Raw genomic sequence first — 1,596 nt, 5'->3', positions numbered from 1 at the left:
TTCTCAAATGACTGCCTCGCCTGGTTCACCAACTACTTCTCAGATAGAGTTCAGTGTGTCAAATCGGAGGGCCTGTTGTCCGGACCTCTGTAAGTCTCTATGGGGGTACCACAGGGTTCAATTCTCGGGCCGACTCTTTTCTCTGTATATATCAACGATGTCGCTCTTGCTGCGGGTGATTCTCTGATCCACCTCTACGCAGACGACACCATTCTGTATACATCTGGCCTTTCTTTGGACACTGTGTTAACTAACCTCCAATCGAGCTTCAATGCCATACAACACTCCTTCCGTGGCCTCCAACTGCTCTTAAACGCTAGTAAAACCAAATGCATGCTTTTCAACCGTTTGCTGCCCGCACCCACCCGCCCGCCCGCCCGACTAGCATCACTACTCTGGACGGTTCTGACCTAGAATACGTGGACAACTACAAATACCTAGGTGTCTGGCTAGACTGTAAACTCTCCTTCCAGACTCATATCAAACATCTCCAATCTAAAATCAAATCTAGAATCTGCTTCCTATTTCGCAACAAAGCCTCCTTCACTCACGTCGCAAAACTTACCCTAATAAAACGGACTATCCTACCGATCCTCGACTTCGGCAATGTCATCTACAAAATAGCTTCCAATACTCTACTCAGCAAATTGGATGTAGTCTATCACAGTGCCATCCGTCTTGTTACCAAAGCGCCTTATACCACCCACCACTGCGACCTGTATGCTCAAGTCGGCTGGCCCTCGCTACATATTCGTCGCCAGACCCACTGGTTCCAGGTCATCTATAAGTCTATGCTTGGTAAAGCTCCGCCTTATCTCAGCTCACTGGTCACGATAACAACACCCACCCGTAGCACGTTTTCCAGCAAGTATATCTCACTGGTCATCCCCAAAGCCAACACCCCCTTTGGCCACCTTTCCTTCCAGTTCTCTGCTGCCAGTGACTGGAACGAATTGCAAAAATCGCTGAAGCTGGAGACTTACATTTCCCTCACTAACTTTAAACTTCAGCTATCTGAGCAGCTAACCGATCGCTGCAGCTGTACATAGTCCATCTGTAAATAGCCCACCCAATCCATTTGCACACACTGTATATAGACTTTATTTTTTTCTATTATGTTATTGACTGTACGCTTGTTTATTCCATGTGTAACTCTGTGTTGTTGTTTCTGTCGCACTGCTTTGCTTTATCTTGGCCAGGTCGCAGTTGTAAATGAGAACTTGTTCTCAACTAGCTTACCTGGTTAAATAAAGGTGAAATTTAAAAAAAGAAAAGTAAAAAAAGAAAATGGTGCCATCTGCTTTAATTAATATAAGGAATTAGAAATGGTTTATACTTTTTCTTTTGATACTTAAGTATATTTAAAACCAAACACTTTTAGACTTTTACTCAAGTAGTATTTTACTGGGTGACTTTCACTTTTACTTGAGTAATTTTCTATTAAGGTATCTTTACTTTTACTCAAGTATGACAATTGAGTAAATTTTCAAACACTGGATATAGGCCAGCTGCAAGTCAACATTGACTATATTGTAAAAAAATTATTAAACAAATATATATTGTTGGTCTTAATTTAAGGTTAGGTTTAGGCATTAG

This window comes from Salvelinus namaycush, unplaced genomic scaffold (assembly GCF_016432855.1).
Source record: "Salvelinus namaycush isolate Seneca unplaced genomic scaffold, SaNama_1.0 Scaffold37, whole genome shotgun sequence".
NCBI lineage: Eukaryota > Metazoa > Chordata > Actinopteri > Salmoniformes > Salmonidae > Salvelinus > Salvelinus namaycush.
Note: the sequence above shows the minus strand (reverse complement) of the source record.